Genomic DNA, 20,925 nt, shown 5'->3' on the forward strand with positions numbered 1-20,925 from the left:
TTAGGGCCCAGCAATGGCAGTGAACAGCTCAAATTACTCCTTCCAATGTGCATGAGTTTCCCTTTGTCAAAACTGAATTCCATCTGCTGTGCTGAAGCGCACTCCCCTGGCTTGGCTAGGTCTCTCCGAATTTCCTCACTAGGCTTGATTAATCTAAATATTTTTTGATATTCCAGACATATAAAATGCAATGAATCCACTACAGTGTTCTCTGTGGTGCTGCAGTTACATCCACTCTGCGCAATCCAAAGCTTTCTGTGGTAACTAAGGAAATGATCTAGGATGGATTTAATTAGTTGTTTTTCTCACATTGCTTTCACAGAGATGTGTGCAGTAGTGAGTGGTAGACATCTATGTAAAATAGCCAAGCTCTCGTCCTCAAAGCTCCTAGGAACAGGGAAATGAATTCATTTCTATTTTGCAAGATGAAAGAAGGATATTTGGGCATTTTAAGAAGTTTTTACTTCTTAAAAGTTACTTCTTAAAAGTTACTTCTTAAAAGAAATCAGAAAAATACAAGTAGGTTAATGTAGTCCTGTGGAGAATTTGAAAATAATTTTGTTTTCTTCAAAGAAGGATTTATTAGATGACTAAGGAAGGAATATTAATCTACATGCATGTATATCAGTGTTGAAAATGTCAGTATTAATGGGTTATTTTTCCTTTCAACTACTGTGTCATACGTATCAAAATATATTTATTATAGGTGGGGCCATACCACAACCTATTACCGTTGCCTGACAGTTTGCCCAGGATTAACCATTCAAACTGAAATTTTCGGTGCTAGGTGTCTGCCTGAAGCTGAAACTTTCTGGAAATTTTTAGTGAAAATTGTTCAGCTGTTTCCAAGAATGAGGTTAGAGAAAATTTGTTTTGCCCATCTTAAAAAATTCAGGCTCAGCATACCAAACTTTTCACTGGTGTTCACTAATCGTGTATTCCTCATTTTCTGGGGGTCTGACTTGAGACCCAGGGGTCTGATTTGCAGAAGTGCTGTGAATTTACAGCTACAATTGAAGTCAACAGGGGCAGAGCTTTCAATATATAAAGTGCCGTATAATGCTGAGTACTCCGTAAAATCAGGTCTTCGATGTCTCACATTGGGGACTCAAAATTAGTGGATATTTTTAACCTTAATCTTAATCTCTCATAATTTTTAACCTTAATCTCTCATAGACTCATAGACTTTAAGGTCAGACAGGACCATTATGATCATCTAGTCTGACCTCCTGCACAACGCAGGCCACAGAATCTCACCCACCCACTCCTGTAACAACCCCCTGACCTATGTCTGAGCTATTGAAGTCCTCAAATCATTGTTTAAAGACTTCAAGGTGCAGAGTACCTTCCAGCAAGTGACCCGTGCCCCACACTGCAGAGGAAAGTGAAAAACCCCCAGGGCCTCTGCCAATCTGCCCTGGAGGAAAATTCCTTCCTGAGGCCCAAATATGGTGATCAGCTAAACCCTGAGCATTTGGACAAGATTCACCAGCCAGACACCCAGGAAAGAATTCTCTGTAGTAACTCAGATCCCACCTCATCTAACATCCCATCACAGGCCATTGGGCATATTTACCGCTAATAGTCAAAGATCAGTTAATTGCCAAAATTAGGCTATCCCATCATACCATCCCCTCCATAAACCTTTCAAGCTTAGTCTTGAAGCCAGATATGTCTTTTGCCTCTCCTGCTCCCCTTGGAAGGCTGTTCCAGAACTTCACTCCTCTGATGGTTAGAAACCTTCATCTAATTTCAAGTCTAAACTTCCTGATGGCCAGTTTATATCCATTTGTCCTTGTGTCCACATTGGTACTGAGATTAAATAATTCCTCTCCCTCCCTGGTATTTATCCCTCTGATATATTTATAGAGAGCAATCATATCTTCCCTCAGCCTTCTTTTGGTTAGGATAAACAAGCCAAGCTCTTTGAGTCTCCTTTCAAAAGACAGGTTTTCCATTCCTCGGATCATCCTAGTAGCCCTTCTTTGAACCTGTTCCAGTTTGAATTCATCTTTCTTAAACATGGGAGACCTGAATTGCACACAATATTCCAGACGAGGTCTCACCAGTGCCTTGTATAACGGTACTAACACCTCCTTATCTGTACTGGAAATACCTTGCCTGATTCATCCCAAGACCGCATTAGCTTTTTTCACAGCCATATCAATTGGCAGCTCATAGTCATCCTGTGATCAACCAATACTCCAAGGTCCTTCTCCTCCTCTTTTACTTCCAAGTGATGCATTCCCAGTTTATAACAAAAATTCTTGTTATTAATTCCTAAATGCAAGACTTTGCACTTTTCACTATTAAATTTCATCCTATTACTATTACTCCAGTTTACAACGTCATCCAGATCTTCCTGTATGATATCTCGGTCCCTCTCTGTATTGGCAATACCCCCCAGATTCGTATCATCTGCAAACTTTATTAGCACATTCCCACTTTTTTGCCAAGGTCAGTAATAAAAAGATTAAATAAGATTGGTCCCAAAACCAATCCCTGAGGAACTCCACTAGTAACATGCTTCCAGCCTGACAGTTCAGTATGACCCATTGTAGTCTCCCCTTTAACCAGTTCCTTATCCACCTTTCAATTTTCATATTGATCCCCATCTTTTCCAATTTAGCTAATAATTCCCATGTGGAACCGTATCAAATGCCTTACTGAAATCGAGGTAAATTAGATCCACTACGTTTCCTTTGTCTAAAAAATCTGTTACCTTCTCAAAGAAGGAGATCAGGTTGGTTTGGCATGATCTACCTTTTGTAAAACCATGTTGTATTTTGTCCCAATTACCATTGACCTCAATGTCCTTAACTACTTTCTCCTTCAAAAAATTTTCCAAGACCTTGCAGACTATAGATGTCAAACTAATAGGCCTGTAGTTACTCGGATCACTTTTTTTTCCTTTCTTAAAAGTAGGAACTATGTTAGCAATTCTACAGTCATACGGTACAACCCCTGAGTTTACAGATTCATTAAAAATTCTTGCTAATGGGCTTGCAATTTCATGTGCCAGTTCCTTTAATATTCTTGGATGAAGATTATCTGGCCCCCTGATTTAGTCCCATTAAGCTGTTCGAGTTTGGCTTCTACCTTGGATATGGTAATATCTACCTCCATATCCTCATTCCCATTTGTCATCCTGCCATTATCCCTAAGATCCTCATTAGCCTCATTAAAGACTGAGGCAAAGAATTTGTTTAGATATTGGGCCATGCCTAGATTATCCTTAACCTCTACTCCATCCTCAGTGTTTAGCAGTCCCACTTCTTTCTTTGTTTTCTTCTTATTTATATGACTATAGAACCTTTTACTATTGGTTTTAATTCCCTTTGCAAGGTCCAACTCTACATGGCTTTTGGCCTTTCTCACTTTATCCCTACATGTTCTGACCTCAATAAGGTAGCTTTCCTTGCTGATCCCTCCGATCTTCCACTCCTTGTAGGCTTTCTGCTTTTTCTTAATCACCTCTCTGAGATGCTTGCTCATCCAGCTTGGTCTGCAACTCCTGCCTATGAGTTTTTTCCCCTTTCTTGGGATGCAGGCTTCTGATAGTTTCTGCAACCTTGACTTGAAGTAATTCCAGGCCTCCTCTGCCTTTAGTTCCACAAGTTCTTTAATCCAATCCATTTTCCTAACTAATTTTTCTTAATTTTTTAAAGTTAGCCCTTTTGAAGTAAAAAACCCTAGTCACAGATATCTTTTTGTTTATCCTTCCATTTAGTTTGAACTGAATTAGCTCATGATCACTCAAACCAAGGTTGTCCCTTACAACCATTTCGTCTATGAGGTCCTCACTACTCACCAAAACCAAATCTAAAATGGCATCCCCTATTGTTGGTTCAGCAACTACTTGGTGAAGGAATCCATCAGCTATTGCATCCAGGAAAATCTGAGCCCTATTATTATTATTAGCACTTCTCCTCCAGTCTATATCTGGGAAGTTAAAGTCTCCCGTGATCACACAATTCCCATTAGTATTTACTTCATTGAAAACATTAAAGAGGTCTCTAGCCATATCCAAATCAGATCCCAGTGGTCTATAGCACACCCCAAGCACTATCCCAGGGGAGGCTCTAGTAGCTTTCTCCCCCAATGTGATTTTTGCCCAGACAGACTGTGTCTTATCCATTCCATCACTTCTTATTTCTTTACAGTCTACTTCATCATTGATATACAATGCTACTCCACCACCCTTGCCATTATTTCTGTCTTTCCTAAACAGCACATAGCCTTCAATACCTGTACTCCAGTCATGACTACTATTCCACCATGTTTCTGTTATCCCTATAATATCTAGTTTCACTTCCTGCACCAATAGCTCCAGTTTCTCCATTTTGTTACCTAGGCTCCTCGCATTAGTGTACACACTTCTTAATTTTTGCTGTTTGGCTTCTCTCACATTCTTTACCCGATTAGGCACAGACATTCTACCGCCAGTATCACCTATTAGACTGGTATCTACACTACCCTTCCTCCTTATGTCCATTCTCATACCCACAGCTGTATCCTTTCTTACTTCATTTTCTTCCCTCTCAATGTTAAATTCTGGCATGGAGATTACCTGGACATCTCCCAACCATCTCCCCCCAATTCCTAGTTTAAAGCTCTCTTAATCAGTTGTGCCAGCCTCCATCCTAGAAGTCTATTTCCCTCCCTACTCAGGTGAAGTCCATCCCGAGAGAACAGTCCTCTGTCCATGAATGCCTCCCAGTGGCCATACATCCCAAAGCCCTCTTTATAGCACCACTGCCTGAGCCATCTGTTGAACATCATAATCTTGTCACACCTTTGTTGCCCTTCTCTAGGAACAGGCAGAATCCCACTGAAGATCACCTGAACCTCGATTTCCTTAAGCGTTTTCCCCAGTCTGGCATAGTCTCTCTTGATACGTTCCCCAGTCTGGCATAGTCTCTCGATACGTTCTAGCCGTATCATTCGTTCCCACATGAAGGACAATCAGTGGATACTTTCCCGCTCCCGTTAGGATCCTCTTCAGCCTCAGGTCCACATCCCGTATCTTAGCACCCGGCAGACAGCACACCCTTCTGTTCTCTGGATCAGCTCTGTACCCAGGCTCTGGGTACAGGCCTGTCTATTCTTCTCAGTAAGGAGTTGCCAATCACGTAGACCTGCCTTTTCCTGGTGATGGTGTGATTCTCTGTTCTCTCTGGCTGCAAGTCCTCTCGATTCCTATTGTCCCCTGCAATCCTCTGCAACCCATCCCGTATTCTCCTGAGGCTTATATTTGGTGTTATCTCCATTGACTCTTCCCCTCTTCCTATAGGACTAGCTGCTCTTCTCTTCTTCCTTGCCCTCTCACCTTCAGTGACCACCTGCTGTGCCCTTCTTCATTTTCCAACTCCAAAAACCTGTTCCTGAGCTCTATTTCTCCTTCACTGGCCCGTCTTTTCTTCTGCCCGGTTCTCTTAGTCACATGCCTCCACTGTCCACTTTCCTCAGCCAGCAGTCTCCCCTCAGAGTTCTTTGGTCCTGCTTCCATTTGCAAGTCTGAGCTTTTCCCTTCAGCCTCCTCATGTCTTTGCTCCATCATCGCTCGAACCCCCTTCTAAACTCAACCAGAGTTTCCACCTGTATCTCCAATCCTTAGATCTTTTCTTCCATCAGCTCTATCAGGCGGCACTTCATGCAGATGAAACTCTTTTCAGGTACCCCTCCAGGATCATGTACATGCTGCAGCTTCCACATCCAGTCAGCTTCATTGTGTCTTCCACTGCTTGGGTCACTACCACTGCTGGCTCTGTATCTGTCATAGCCTTCTCACCTAAGTCCTGTTAGTCCAGGAAACACAAACCAAACCAAAACACCACCACCCACAGAAAAACAAACCCGCAATGAGCACCAAAACACTGCCAGACCACCACACACTCCCTTCACTACCCTGTCTGTTCCTCTGCCTGGCTTTCTTAGTCTTTCCCCCAAACTCCCCTTGCAAACTCCCACTTAAACTCCCCTGTTTACAGCTCTGTTTTCTGGCTCCTGTGCCGCTGCAGCTGTCTTGAGTCTATGAGTTGACATGATTGGATCAGTTCTGGTGACACCATTAACGTATGATGTCAGCAGAGCCTTGACACTTGCATTTTCCCATTCATCACTCTTTCTTATATATTATTTTAGATAACAAATACTGGTTGTTTAGTCTCTGTCCTTTCCCCCTCAAGTCAGTAATCGAGTTAATTATTATTTATTTATTTATTTATTTATTTTATTTGTATTGCAGCAGCACATAGAGGCCCTGATCAGGGATCCCATTAGGCAAGGTGCTGTCGAAACAGATCATAAAAAGATAGTCCCAACTCCAAATTTTTTATAATCTAAGACAGAAGACAACAGGTGGGTACAACAAGCAGACTGTGGGAGTGCAAGATAACATGATTATGATCATCATGATAAACATTTGTCACATCATCCACCTGCCTAATCATAGCAACTAGGTGAAACTGGTCCAAGATTTTCTTGAAAATGAGTGGGAGTTTTTTCTCTAATTCATCTTGGGTGGTTTTGCAGCCTTGATGGTTTATTTTATTGTGGCGTGAGGAGGGAGGGGAAGAAGCCTAGACATTTTGTATCATTGAAAATTCAAAAATTTACTTTCACTCCAAAATTTGCATCATTGACTTTTTAGACTGAAGCAATAAGATGACTCCTCGAGGTCCCATTGTATAATACACTGCATATAAGTCCAGGCAGTAGGAACACTTGAGTTCTAATCTCAAAGCTGTCATGGACAAGCTTGAATAACAGGTGGGACTTCCCGAGCTCTTTCTATATATAAGGCAGGGACATAGACAATTTTTTTTTATTGAGCATGGGGAAGGGAGCTACAGTTAAAAATAATAACTATTGAATATTGTTTTATACTATCTAATTATTATATCAAGTTTAAAGCTGATGAATCATACAATGAAACTGTGCGAGAGAGTCATCAATAAAAAGACTAAGAAGTGAAGTAGATATTAACGCAAATCAATGTGGCTTCATGCCAAGAAGGTCGCCAATAGATGCTATTTTTGCACTGAGGCAGCTAGTGGAAAAATTTAGAGAGAAAAGGAGAAAAATATTCACATAGTGTTCATTGCTCTGCAAAGGGACGAGTTCCAAGAAAAGTCATCTGGTGGTGTGTGAGGGAGAAAATGGAACCGGAACTTCATGTGTGGCTTGTTCAGGCCACGTGTCTAGGTGCAGCATCAATAGTCAGAACGTCTAGTGGTGAAAAAGATGAACTATCGGTAAAGGTGGGAGTCTATCAGGCATCCGCACGGAGCCCTTTCTTGTTTATCCTTGTCCTGGATACCCTCACATAGAACACAGAGAAGGAGGCTCCTTGGTGCGTGTTTTTCACAGATGCTCTCTTTCTATGCAGTGAGGAGAAAGATAGTCTAGAAGAGGATCCTGATAATGGAGAGATGTTTTGGAGAGACATGGGCTCAAAATAAGCAGAGGAAAAACTGAGTATATGGTATGTAATTTCAGTAATGTGAGTACAGAAGAATTATTCTTGAAACCAGATGGGAAGACAGTACTGAAAACACAAAGTTTCAAATATCTGAGTTCCAGAATCTAAGAAGGTGAATTAGAACTAGGATAATAAATGCCTGGCTCAAATGGACAAAGATGAGTGGTGTGGCATGTGACAGGAAGATAACACTATGATTTAAAGGGGAAGTCCATCTAGTTTTAGCATATGGCACTGAGTGTTGGGAAACAAAGATGGAACCCGGACAAATGATCTGTTCTACAGAAATGCGAACGTTGAGATAGATGAGTGACGTAAGCAAGAAAGATCATGTGAGGAACAGGTATGTTAGAGACGTGCTCAAAGTAACACCCATAAATGAAAAAAAAAAAAAGAGGGAGCGGAGGCTCAGAAGGTTTGGTCATGTAAAGTGCAGCGATGACAATTATGTGAATAATAGAGTCCAAGAGATCAATACTGAAGGAAGAAGACAGAGAGGATGACCCAAGAAGAAGTGGTGGGATGTTATAAAGGAAGACATGTTAATATGTGGTGTGATAGAGGACATACCACTGAACAGAGCATTTTGGAAGGAGAGGACTCAGAGCAGACCCCATTTGATGGGATTAACACAAGGAAGAAGAAGAAGTATTGTATCGGGGACAGTTCCACAATAATTCAGTTTGTTCTCTTCAGGAGGAGTTCTGGTTCTGGATGCTTCAAGTCCTTCTCTTTCCCCAAGACTATCAGCTGGCTCTTGGTTGCCAGAACTGGGTTGAAGGTCTGTCCTGCAACAGTCTCTGGCTATTTTCTTTGTTATTTAGTACACAGGACTGGAGGTTCCTAATGTAATAGGGTGGCTTGCTCTCAAGGGCTGGAGGGCCTAGGGCTAGCCAACTCTGATTAGGAAGGACCCACACCTGGGTTGGATCAGGTGGTTCCACTCTGTGACCAGCAGGATGCTGCAGTGAAGGGGGATGTGAGCATTGCTGAGACTGTCAGAGATGGGAGGCCTGTAAGTGAGTGGTGGAAGAATACCTTGGAGGACAGAGCCTCAGAGCAGCATGGTAGTGGCCGTCTTGTTATTTTCGATTTTGGTTTGTTGTATTCGGTAAAATGAACAAGGAACACAAAGCCTGGCCAGAAGAGCCTGAAGACTGTTTGTTTGGTGGAAATGTAGTGGGAGAGCTCTGAAGAGGGCAGACATTTTTTAGTAGGGCACTGCTAAGGCACTGGGGGGAGGGATAGCTCAGTGGTTTGAGCATTGGCCTTCTAAACCCAGGGTTGTGAGTTCAATCCTTAAGGGGGCCACTTAGGGATCTGGGGCAAAATCAGTACTTGGTCCTGCTAGTGAAGGCAGGGGTCTGGACTCAATGACCTTTCAAGGTCCCTTCCAGTTCTAGGAGATAGGATATCTCCATTAATTTATTTTTATTTATTTATTTATAAGGCACCCCAGCAATGAGGGGGTACAGGGAGGTGCTTGACTCTACTACACTTACTTACACTAAATTGATTCTAGTTACTCCCCTGTTCTCTTTTCATCCTGTGTTCCCTTTCCTCTTGCCTCTTACCTTAGACCTGGTCCACATTTTAAATTCTTTCAACCTAACTATACCTGTTAAGAATGTGAAAAAATCATGTCCCTAACTGATGTCATTATGCCAAAGAAAGCCTTAGTGTAGATGCAGTTATATCAGCAAACAATTCCTTTGGTCTGTATAGCATATTATGTTCAAGGTACTGGTATAAGCTATAGTAGCTAACCCTTTCTAGTGTGCAAGAGGCCTAATTTAAAAACATGGGCTGCATTGGTGTGTATGGGGAAGGAGAAAATGGTGATGATGTGGAGACCTAGAAGGAATTCAAACTTAATTACTTTCGTCAAAGAGCATTTGAAATTGACACTTAAAAATAAAAAGCAGCAATAGAAGCAAGCAGTGTTAATCAGAACAGCTGGATGCATTTGTAGTTATTACTTTTTATTTATTTATTGGTGGGAGAGGGCATGTAGCCACTAGTTAAAGTTTGTAAATGAAAGTCAGAAATAGGTTGAATTTTATTTCCTCAGTCTCAATGGATTATTGAGACTTCTTATTCTGCAATGTCCCTCAGACACTGTAATAACAGTCCAGCTCCCACTGAAAATATAAAGCAATAAACACCTCTTTTCAAATGGAAAAGCTGCTCTTCGTTTTTTAGTATAGTTTTTTCCATCTCAAGTGATACAGTGGATTGGTGACAGCAACTAAGGATACAATAAATGTTCCAAGTTCTCTTTTGTACTGAGTCCCCAGCACACTAAATAGACTATCATGTTTGCTTCTTTCCTTCAAATGCAAATGTTTAAGAAGGAGAGAGAAAATAAAGGCTGGCAGCAGCATTGTTAAATATTTAGCAATAATAATCATGTAAGCAGGGTCTGAATGAGCTCTCCCCTGACATCTAGTGATGAGCTGTGGCAGAGAACTTCAGGAGTTGATCTCATTTACATGGGCACACCCACCCTACCTACGTGCGCAGGATGATGGGATTGTTTGCCCAAATGATCACTTGTGGCTGGTGTTGGATCCCCCAGGCTCCTTGTTATTGGGGAAGGAGTAATAAAGGGTTGTTATTTTTGTTGTATGCATCAAGGGCAGGAGAACAGTGCTTGGCATACCGTGATTGAGGGACTCACCCTCAATTAAATGGCACTCACTAGGCAGGGGAGATGGGTTCCAAAGCCCAGTGAGTTGAGAAGGTGGGGATAGGTATTTGCATTGGGTGGTGTGGGCCTGGCTTAAGGATTTTAAACACAGTTTGACCATTTTTCTCTCCACTGTGTAATAAAATAGCTAATTTAGACCCAATTGAGAGTCTTGTTACACACTAGAGAGTCCTGTGGTACCTTTAAGACTAACAGATGTATTGGAGCATAAGCTTTCGGGGGTGAATACCCACTTCGTCAGACACATGCCACAGGACTCTCTGTTGCTTTTTACAGATCCAGACTAACACGGCTACCACTCTGATACTTGTTACACACTGCAGAGCTGAAATCACTGATACCTAGGTATAAGTGTTAGACCTGCTTTGGGACAGTGATTCTCTAATGCAAAAGACTGCCCAGTGTGAAATCACTGAGAGCTGTGTTAATTAGTGGGATCTGAAGACATCCTGGTGGATCGGTGACCAGCTGGCAGGGCAGCCAGCAGAAAGGTGTGGTGATCAGCCAGCAGGGTGGCTGGTAGAGAGGACTGGAGCAGAGCCTTACAGAGAGGCACAGTGATCGGCTAGCAGGGCTTCTGGTGGAGAGGAGCAGCGAGCGAGTACTGGGGCATCGGAGTGAGTAAGGTGCCTTCTTACCCTCCCCCCCCCTCCACCCAGGGTGGTAGGTGAACTCTGCAGTTGCATCTCTGAACTCTGGGTCTGCACTGACCAAGGACAGCAACTGTGAGTGGGGCGCAGAGAAGGGATGGGCATGTTAAAGGGACTTTTAGTTGCTGGACTTAAGAAATGGAGGGGAAAGGACACTGCTCAACTTATTTGGGGGTGGGTCTTTTGCTCATGATTTATGTTTATGAATCCTGTTTGCGATGTTTCCCCAAATGAATGCCAAGTTAGTTCCCCCCTTTTATTAAAAGTTTCTTCGCTACACTCAGACTCTGTGCTTGCGAGAGGGGAAGTATTGCCCCTTAGAGGCACCCAGGGGGTGGTGTGTAATTGACACTGGGTGGGGGCTTGAGCCAGTTTTGTATTGAATTGTTGAAAAGGAAACCCTAGATACGAAACCCGGCCCTTGTTGCTGCCAATGTTGACTGGCAGAAGGGTTACAATAATATTAATATTATAATATGTATAATAAAATGACATAAAGCCATCTAACCAGGAGTACATTGGTCTAATTTTGTTTTTGCAATCAGTTTAAAATTCACAATTGTTCTTCATTTTTGGATCTCTTCATATCAACCTACTTCTTCGTCCAAAGACAGGAAAACAAAATGTTATTGCTCTCTCTTTGTTTGTGTTTGCTCTGACTTTGACAGACAGAAAATTCCGTTTCCTAATTCTGAAGCGATGAAACTGGGGAGAAGATGAGGTGGAAAGTGGCGGAACTGCCCACGATCCCTGAGTGGCTGAATGTTTCAGGTAAAGTGACATTAGTTAAAGTTGGCATTACTTGAATTCATCGTTAACACGCCATTGATTGAACAAGTGCCATTCACACTGCTGTAAAAGGTAAGGGGACAAATATGTAGGAATTGTTATACTGGATCAGCGAGGATCCTGGCTCTGATAGTGACTAGTGCCAGATTCTTCAGAGGAAGGAGAAGAAGAAGAAACCCCATTGTGGACAAGTAGAGAATAACGTACCCATAGCAGGGGCTTTTTCCTAACCACCCTTGTGTTACTGAGATCTCTTTCAGATGTTTGAGCTAGTCTAGACTAGAAATATGGCTATACTGGTATAGCTATACCAGCAGAGCCCTCAAATGGAGATGCAGCCTATGCAGGCATAAGGAGATGTTTTGTTGCTATAAGTAAATCACCTCCCTGAACGATATAAACTGTATTGGCCGGTATAGCTCAAATTATACATTTGTTTGTTTTTTTTGGCTAACATTGCTATATCAGTCAGGGGTGGGGGTTTTCACATCCCTCCCTGACTTAAATATGCCAGCAAAACTTTGTAGCATAGACTATCCTTTAGTCTGATCCGAGGGCTCCTTCCTCTTATTTCTTGTTTTAAATAATCTCCCTAAGGCTTGTTAGTGCCATCAGCCTGGTTCCACGTTGTTTAAGGCAGAGCCCTCCATTTTGGCATCGCTCTCCCTTCCCTAAAAATTTCCCAAGACACTAATACATTTCAATCCCTTCTCCTTGCACCATCCTCTCATCCACACACTGAGCCTCTGATGTTCCCTTGTCTAACTGTCCCTGCATGTGGAACTGGAAAGCTGCCAGAGAGGCCCTGGCCTAAGCTTCTTTCCTCGAAATCTAAGTATCCCTTTCAACTCCTCTTTCTTAGAGTTCCCTGTGTGATTGGTACAGCCATGTACTCAGACCATGAACTCCTCTGAGCACTCCCTGGACGTTTGGCTGGATGTCTTGTCAGATACACCAGTAGGCAATTCACTGGATAGTTGTTATGGACACCACATACCCAGCTATCAACATTTCCAGTGATCCAATCTCCTTTCACAACAGCCTGCTGGAGTCTCTACATGCCCATCTCGGGGAGTAACGTCGTCAGTATGTAACAAAGGATCAGCCTTGTAATGGGATGTGGGCCTGAGGGGCTAATTAGGCTACATGACTACACCTAGAGGGAAAGCCAGGCCTAACTGAACAAGAAGCCCAGCTGGGCAGGCGTCGACTGGATAGCAAAGCCAGGAAGTTTGCAAAGGGGTGGCAGGAAGAGAGTGTGCAGTCAATCTCTGGGAGAAGAGAGCGGGGAAGGAGAAAACCCAAGGGAAAACAAGCCCAGGGGTTCTATCCCTGAACGAAGTGTCAAACTCAGAAGAGTTGTGGGGAAGCTTGAGAGGATTAGGTAGGAAGAAGCCCAAGGAAATAGCAACAAGGAGTAGGACTGTGAAGACCGTGGCTGCTCCTGATAGGGTCGTGTGCTGGAATCCAGTGTAGAGGGCAGGCCTAGGTTCCCCTACCAGCCACTGGGAAGTGGCACAGGAGTGTTGGAGATGCCAACTATACAGGTGGTCTGGAGAGACTTTGTTACCATGTAAGGGGAGGCTTAGAAGCTGGATCATAAATCAGACCCTGAAAGCAAATACCTCCATGAGCATATGTCCAGTCATTCCTGAACTATTAACATTGCACTGATGGAGCTAACATACTTTGCTGTGTTGTGAACCCTTGTGATTTTATTGTGAGTTTTGTGATATATGTCATCTTTTCTTAAAGCACCAGATCCTGGAGTCATGTGATTAAGTGAGAACACCAGCTTTCCTCTTTTATAAAATAGTTAGTTTCTAGCCCTCATAATCACAGAGAAAAGATTTAAAAACTCTAGCCCCAAAGGTTCAAAAAATAGAAGGCAAAAAAAAAATAAGCTGTCTATTTTTTTAAAATATCATGATTTTTAACTCAGTCTTATACTTTTGTCAGGTCTGACTCATGATTTTTGGAATGACTGGGTTTGGCAATATTGTAGTTGTTCTTTTTATTCATAGTCTCTTCCACCTCAGGCCTTCCCTTCCCCACTCTATGCACAATTCTCATGGAAAATCCATACTGAGACTCCACAGGGTCAGGGTAAAAGGGATGATGCCAAGATAACAATACTTTCCCCTTCTGAGCTTACCCCTATACCGGCTTCTGCTATTCACTGCTCGTGGAAGTGAAAAGCATCATGGGACTCGGTATTCATTAAATCAGCGAGGTCGTCCTTGACAAATCACCAGGAATGCAATATCCTTTCATTTAGAATCTTTTACACTCAACATTTTACTTTGTCCCTACTAAGGCTATATCTGTTTCTAAGTGCCTCATCTCCTGTTCAGGATCTGTTGGCTTGGGCTCCAAATTACTGTTTTAAAGTGTCAACTATTTACAATAAGTGGCATAGCATTATTAATTTGTATGGTAATTCTGTTAATTATAGTGCACTCGTTATTATATTCACAGGCATCCAAGCAACCTAAATATCTACACAAATTCCATTGGTGTGTCTTTAATGATATTTTATGCAGACACTAATTGTGTCAGTCAGCCAGCAGCCTGTTGCAAGTATCTGTGTTATAGCTGAAGTGCTAGCAACAGCTACTGTAGAGTTAAGGCCGTCCAAGAGATTTCCATTATAACATCATGTTTTCAGTCACTCAACTTTTCAAAACTTTCCCATTTCAAGCTGAAGTTTACCAGATCTGTTATTTGCCTATAGGTAATTTTTTCAGCCATTTTTTGATGATGAGCAGAATGGTCTGGGGTGGATTTATGCACTTTTTGAATTATAAAAAAACAAATGCATTTTGTAGCCTTTACTTTTCACTGCCAAAATGGCTGGAGCTAGAAAGCTAAAATGTGGAAGAAGATACACATCGCTTTTAGTGAGGGCTAAGCCACGCCCACTCACTGTGGTGTTCTGTCCCCCTCTAGTGGTGGCTGAGCCACATGTAGAGGTTGATGAACCTGCTACAGTGCTGGATGGCAGATTTGGGTCTCTTAACTCAGGTGGTAGAAGACTTGTGTTTAGATGCAAAGGTCTTAGGTTTGATTCACTGCCATTAACAACCCACTTAGGAGTGTGGCTTTGCATTTGTTATACAGGGTAAATTGGTTTTGATTTGGACAGGGTATGGGGGTTTGAAAATAACCACTTGCAGAAAGGATCACTGGAAGGTATTGTGCTCCCTTGAACATGTTATTTCCCAGTGATCCTGCTGGACTGTGACAACTCTGCACTGATCCCAACACAGCGCTGTAGCTAGCCCTCAACAGAGCCTTCTGTGAGGTGCAATGTGGACAAGAAGTTTCTATCTACAGCTCTGCCATGTTGCATGTAAAGCTGGGGAAAAAATTTCAGACACAATTTGTTTTTTCACCCCAAAAATGTATATTTGGGTCAATTGAAAAATTCAGATCTAATTCATCAAATTGTTTTGACAGACAAAGCTGAAAAAATTGAAACATTCCATTTAAACATTTTCTAAACTAAATGTTTCAGTTTGAAATGACTTTTTGTTTAGAATTTTACTTCCATTTTATTAAAAATATAGAAAAAAACTCTTAAACAACACAAAACATTTTGTTTTGGGTTGAACAATTTTTTCCCCAAGTCCCTCCATCCAATTTATTTTTTACCTTTTTATCTGGCTGGAAAAAAAAATCATCTAGTATCTATCTGGAAAAAAAAATCTTGTTTTTTTTTTGGTTCAGCCATCAAACCAAAAAGTTAGTTATTTTCATAGTTCTAGTTGTATGTATGCCCGGGAAGATAAAAATGTCTCTGAACCAGTGGTAAGGACATACCCAAGACTTTAGGAAAGGTTTATTTATGTGTGAATTTCTGCAGAAGGGAGAAACAGGGAATTAGGTTAGGAGCATTATTCCATTGTGGGCAGTCATGAAGCAAATTAGCTTCATGTTGGAATCTCTTGGGCCTACAAAACTAGGCAAGAAATCTCATGACAATAGGCCATTTATAAAGTTTACAATTTTTTGCTTCTGGCCAGTCCAGATGTACTACAAGGACAGCATGAGACAGGAAGTACATTAACTGAACTTTTTTTAACCTTACAAAAAGTTTGATTTCAGTTCCATTTACATTGAGGGCAAAAGTCCAGATTGGTTCTTATTTTGTCCAAGCCAGTTTACTTATCCCTAGTGGACATGTCTTGTCTTTTGACATTCTAATCCTGTTTTAGAAATGGCATTCCCACAAATGAATTTCCCCCTTGAGATGGGCAAAAACAGGTATGGCTTTTGGTTTTTGCAGAATCATAACCATGAATGCAGTGGATATAATCCCATTTTATTTGAATTCCTAAAGCATTTGGGGGTTCATAGCAAAGATTCCCTTTATGGCTCAATTCTCTATTCTTCAGGACAATAGGATATGTAGCCAGTGGTATTTTATCACTTGCTCATAAGGTTTCACAGTATGTTCTCAAAGTTACTAAAAGGAGGACCAAAAAGTGCTTCCTAACATCAATAGTCAATTCACTCTGATCTTGTAATCAAACAAGCCTGCATAGAATCTGCCAGACAATTTTCCTCTAAAGTGTTTGAACCTTGCAGGCATATTTCCAATGCCACAAATCATTACAGAATTGAGAACCTCTTAGTCAGGTAGAATCAAGTGTGAATCTGGGACTCCGGGTATATAATTTTTTAGATTCAGGGCATGTTAACGTTAACTGCTTGACAATTTGTCTGAAACAATTAATTTTTTAACCCAAAGAAGCTCTCCTGTCATAAATTTTTAACATTTTCATAGTAGTATTTGAATCCAGTTTGGCAGCAGGCCATCCGCTTCTGCTTCAATTAAATAACATTATTTTTATTCACTTGATGAAACATCCATCGGAAGAATTCACGAACCTACTTTTGGTTTGGGCTACATTTTAATAGTAATATGTTTAAGTGCTGCTGTGCTAGAGTGAGGTTTAGTTCATTTACCCTGGAACAAATCACACTGACAGGTTATACAGTATATATAGAAGCACTGTGCACAGAGCAAGAAACTAGGCATTGCAGGAACATCAAAAAGTTCACTCGCACTTGGAAAAAAAAATCATTGCTTGCTGCAAAATTTTGCCAGGTAATGAACACCTTCCTGGTACATTACTGTGCCCTGTTGTTGAAACCTCTGTTCCCTTCAGAGCCCCATTAAGCATCAGTAGTAATAACATCTGAAAGAGTTACTGTCAGGTGTCCGTTTGCAATCTTCCTTGCTCTCTTTGAAAAATGAAACTGACAATTTGAAGCCCAGATCTACTGACTGACAAGCTGTTGAAATCTTCTAGGAAACTGATGGGGAAAAATGTATTTTGAGTCAATTGTGTCTATATAGAAAATTCTATATTTTCTGCTTTTTTCTTGTGAGGGGCTTCTTAAAGGTATTTGACTGATAAAAGAACCTATGATAGTCATTACTAAGTTCTATGGTCAAAATTGACCTCAAAGGAAAGGCACCACTTTGTGATGGATTTGTACTGTGGGCATGAAAATCTACAGAAACTGTGTTGATTGCCATGTAGTTACTCTGTCTTTATACTAGCGTAAATGAGATGAGAATTTAGTCCTATTGCCCCATTTTTGAACCACATTTTCAGTTGTTGTAAATGGGTGTAGCTCCGTTCATTCTAATGAAGCTGCATCCTTCTATGCCAGTTGTGAATCTGTTCCTAAAGTTCATTTCCCATCAGAAAAAACAAGGCTGAATTTTGCAATTAGGGCCCAATCCAAAATCCACTGGACATTGGATCAAACCCTTAGTTACACCACTCTAAGTGCAAAGTAACTGCATTGATTTCAGCAGAGTTAGTATGGATAGAAAGTGGAACTGAATCATTATCTTTATTCTGTAGTGGCACAATTGATCGTTAAACAAGAAAATGTGATGAAGACAGAGGCCCTATTGCCCGGCATGACCCTATTTGTGCCTTGCTCCATTCCCTGCCCCTTTCCTTGACCTCCTCTAGCTCCCCAGAATGCTGCACTCCATCCAATTCCCTGCTCTATTTCCACACCTTCCATCTCTTTTCCATGGTCTTCCCTGGTCCTCTACTTAGCCCCATCCATACCACCTTCAGCCCCTAGCACCTCCTCTATGATCTGAGTCTCCTACCCCACTTCCAAGCGCCTTCTCTAACTTTCCTAGGTCTCCAGCCCCCACTTCATGCTCTGCCAGTCTACTGCACCCTATGCCTTGTCCTCAGAACCCATTCCAAGATGAGGGAGAAAACTTGAGAGCCTGAAGTTAGGTCCCTAAATCCATATTTAGGCCTGTCCTAAGTGGCCAGGTTCTCAGAGATGCTAATATTAGTTGGAACTATGAGTGTTCAGCACCTCTGGAACTCAAGCCATTGTTTGAGGTAGATTTAGGTGCTTAGGATGGAAAATATTGAGCGGAGTGCTTCCTTCTAAAAGACTTGCCTAAAGGCCACACAGACTCAGTGGCAGACCCTAGATCAGAACTGACATATTCCTTCCTGCCAGCCTGACACTAGGTCCACTGTGTACTTTCTCTCTCAGCAATGGATGCAGCTATTGGTTCAGGATGATTTCAGTGGCCTTAAGTTCAGCAGCAGTCACCTCTGATGGTACTGAGATGTGACTAGGTGATGTCTGTGTGTATGGGAGAGGGTTGTCTTACAGTGAGGCCACCATTAAAATTATAGAGTTGTCAGACAATATGATTTCTGCAGCATCCTAAGTTCTGTAATGGTTTATGATTGTATTAACCTTGGACGGTCTTCCGCCTGCAGCATTAATCAGTGGACATCATTTTGTACTGTGAAAGAATGTTGTCAAATCCAAATTTCAGAATGTATTTCCAATAAGACGGGTAGTGTGTTTCAGTGAATTTAGTGCTGGGATTTATTCTCTGCCACTGACTACTGTGTTACCTTGATCATTTGTCTCTGTCTCCTTTTGTCCTTTGTCTATTTACATTGTAAGCTACTCTGTGCAAGGACTATGTGTCTTACTATGTGTTTTTTACAGTATACTAGCGTAATGGGGCCCTAATCTTATTCACAGTCTCTGTACTACCATCGTAACTGCTGATAAGTTAACTTTAATTGGAGAGAAACTTTGGTTTTCCAAGCTGAAAATTAAGGCATTTGTAAAATAAAATCTTTCCTGATGAGAAGAAAAATTAAAGCTCAGTAAAGTCTTGCTAGAAAGATATTTTTGCCAAGAATCGACATAGCTATGTAATAAATATATAATGAGTCACATTTACACAGGAAGGACAAAGCCATCATACTTATAAAATGCAAATTCTTTATTTAATATTCAAGTGAACTCTCTAATAATCCTCAGCTGGTTAATCAACTTGTTTATTGCTGGGTGAATTTGATTCACGGGAAGTGAACCAAATGCAACTTACACAGAGATCAATTATTTGATTTTGACTGCAAATACAGTATCTCCCATAAATTTTTTAAGTGTACTGGATCCCTGGAATAAATTGATGGGTGTTTACTTTTGGTATCAGTGACATAATCCTTGCCAGACAATGATGGATGCGATTAAATGGCCCTGGATTCTGTTTGGAGTCAGATACAGAATAATCCTCTATCTTCTCTATATGGCATATGGCTGCATGGATGAAAATAGATATATAATCATGGTCACCAAATGGCGCCTGACATGGCTGCACATCCAGACACTGCTAAGGGAGGAGGAATTTTAAAGGGCTGTTCATCTTGGCTAGGAATCAGCAGGTTATTTAGTAAACCCTCCTAATGTGACTTTGCATACCTTGAAATATGTGCTAGGAGGTGGTCCTGAAATGAGAACTGCATAGAGCCTGGAGCTGTACAGTCTATTTTCTATGCTGCATTGAGCTACCATATGTTTGGAGTACAATACGAGCCACTTAATTGGCACCCTGAGAAGCAGCCCACTCTTCAAACTGAGATGTTTGCTAAGAAAGAGATTCACGGTGAAGCATTTCAGAGTCTGAGGGTGTGTTATTTATCTGCATATGGCCTCATTCAAAGCCCATTGGAGTTGATTGAGTCCAGGTGGGAAGTGACAAAGGTGTGTGTACCTCAGGCTAGGTCATTAACTGCCCAGGTGGGGCGGAGTTTCCTAGACAGATGGTAGAATATGTTGTTTACAGATGCTGCTATCTGAGATGTTAGCATTAGCGAAGAATCTGGGAGCACACCTGAACTACAGTCTGAACTGACCATTTATGGTTGGGCCTCTTTGACCAAAGGAGACTGCACCGTGGCTGCAAACTCCTTAAAGTGCTTTCCTCTGCTTTGCGATAAGCATGCATCGCTCTTCATAATGAGCAGAATGTGCCACAGGACAGAATCCCTTCCCCTGGGAACTGTCCAATATAAAGGCACAAGCAGTTACAATTGCAGACCAATACGTTCGAAAACAAGTTCGCTGGGTGGGATTTTCAAGCGTACTCAGCATTCGCCTAACTCTGTTCCCACTGAAGTCAACAGGAAATTTCCCCTCGGAACAGTTAGGCCAGTGCTGATTGCTAGTTGCTACTGCAGCTGGGGTGACCTACAGAACACGTGGATTCTGCGGGTGGAACAGTTAGCTAGGAAAGGGAGGCTGTTTGTCACTGGCTGTTTCCAAAGTATGCGGAAGAAGGAACACATTTGGGAATGGGTGAAAGACAAAAAAAAACTATAAGGAGGGAGACATGGGTATCAATAAGGGTAAATTGACACTGGAGCTGTTATTTCTAGCTCAGGAAGATGTATTCACACTAGTTTTGATTGAAGCGTAGCCATGGTGACACACACGATGGGACAGGCTGGCTGCCCAAGTGTGTACCTATGGTCCCGTGTGGGATTGTACTTGGGACAGCTAGCCTCTGTCGCCGCTTGCAGATACACTGCTATTGTTAACAGATGTGTTAATTTAGATGGAATGAATGGGCCAAAGATGTTAACATAACCCAGTCACTCTCCAACATTAAATAGTTTTAAACAAGGTTTGGGGGTTGATATACAGAGACCACAGACTGCGTAGTACCGTGGCAAACACACCATTCAAAATCTTTTTACCCTTTTATTAACGATACCGACAAGAAGGAAAAATAGCTAAAACATTTGAAATGTAAGGTTATTAAGTAAGGCAAGGTGGGTGAGGTAATACCTTGTACTGGATCAAATTCTGCTGGAGAAAGAGATAAGCTTTCGAGCTACGCGGAGCTCTTCTGTCAAGCTCGGTGTAGCTCGCAAGCTTGTCTCTGTCACCAACAGAAGTTGGTGCAATAAAAGAAATTATCTCACCCATCT

Source organism: Terrapene carolina, unplaced genomic scaffold (assembly GCF_002925995.2).
Source record: "Terrapene carolina triunguis isolate 2854851 unplaced genomic scaffold, T_m_triunguis-2.0 Scaffold58, whole genome shotgun sequence".
Lineage (NCBI taxonomy): Eukaryota > Metazoa > Chordata > Testudines > Emydidae > Terrapene > Terrapene triunguis.